Raw genomic sequence first — 1,626 nt, 5'->3', positions numbered from 1 at the left:
CACACGAAAATGCAGATTTTTTAATATTGCTTAGTATTTAATGTAAATAGCTGCGATTGTAAGTTTTCTTCGAATGGCTACAAACGCTTTGACAAAAATTATACATATAGGTATGAATTCATAATTACTTAACACAAATATTTATTTTACTTGCAATTGTGTGAACTGAGAATTTTGCCCTTTGCAGTCAATCAATTCTTTTTTTCACTTCTTGCATATTGCTCGTAACTTACATAATAACTACTCCATTACTTATCAATTATATAGGCCTATACATCACATACATATAAGTATTAGCATTTACTCTAAAATTCGACGTGACTGTTGCTTAAATTATGAATATTTTGAGAGTATAAAGCATTTCTAAACTTTTACGTATCAAAAATTTGTAAATAAATTTGAATTTAATTAAACCGTGGAATCATGGAATAATTAAAAAAATATCAATTATCTCCAATGGTACAAGAGAATCGCACGAAAGATCTCTTCTATATTCGGAATATTGAGTAGCACGTACTCTACTCAGATTATGATTTCTTCATGCATTTTCGCTTTCAGAGACAAACTTTTCACAATTTGTTGAATGCTCTTATGCAGAAGTCTAATCTGGTAAAGGTATGTCTATTTAGCTATGTCTAGTTATTGTAGTAAATCTTTCTTCCCGTTTCATTAACCAATAGATTTCCCATATTAGACTGTTGTATCCAAAAGCTCGGCTAGTTTTTTTTTTTTTTCAAAATTCAATTCAAAAATGTTGTCCGAAATAACGAAAAAAAGGTGATGTCCCAGTTTCAGCTCTTAATATTAATATTTAGAGGTGCCAGATCGTGATTTTGTATTTCTCATTTAAATAACATAGGGAAAAATATGTTTTGAACTTTGGAATCTTATAACTCGTCAGTGCATTAATTTATTGATAAGATCAAAACGTATTCTTGTAGGGAATTGAACGCTCTACAAAAAAGGTCTGTTATCATTTTACAATAAATTTACTGTTTCAAAAGTTATTTAAGGTCCTCAAATACCTTTTGACTTTAACTTTTGAACGAGTAGATTTATCGTAAAATGATAAGAGACCTTTTTTGTAGAGCGTTCAATTTCCAACAAAAATATCTTCTGATCTTATCAGTGCACAAATTCATTCACGAGTTATGAATTTCTAAAGTTTAAAAAAAAATCCCCATGTTATTTAAATGGAAAATAGAAAATCGCGACGAGGACCTCTAAATATTGATATCAAGAGCTGAAACTTGGATAATATCTTTTTTCCGTCATTTCGAAAAATATTTACGACTTGAATTGACAAAAAAAAAAATACTGTCGATATTTTTTATACAGTCTAATCTCAATGTTCGTCGATATACTGAACATAATTTGCCTTGTTCTATTTCCGCTCATACATTATTTTAGTCCGTACAGGTGAAACCAGCTAAGGATTGCGTTGAAGCTCCTATCGCTTGTATTCATTCAAATGTCGGCTCAGAGCCCACACTGCTGTAGACCACGCTACCGGTAGGGTAAATTCCGATTCCTATCAATTCAAACTGCCTACTTCGGCCCTACCAAAAAGCACCAGAGTCACAAAAAAGCGTTAGGTATGCATGTATGATTAGAGCAGCCCCCTGA

This window comes from Neodiprion lecontei, chromosome 6 (assembly GCF_021901455.1).
Source record: "Neodiprion lecontei isolate iyNeoLeco1 chromosome 6, iyNeoLeco1.1, whole genome shotgun sequence".
NCBI lineage: Eukaryota > Metazoa > Arthropoda > Insecta > Hymenoptera > Diprionidae > Neodiprion > Neodiprion lecontei.
The sequence above is the reverse complement of the archived record's forward strand: the minus strand, read 5'-3'. Positions refer to the sequence as shown.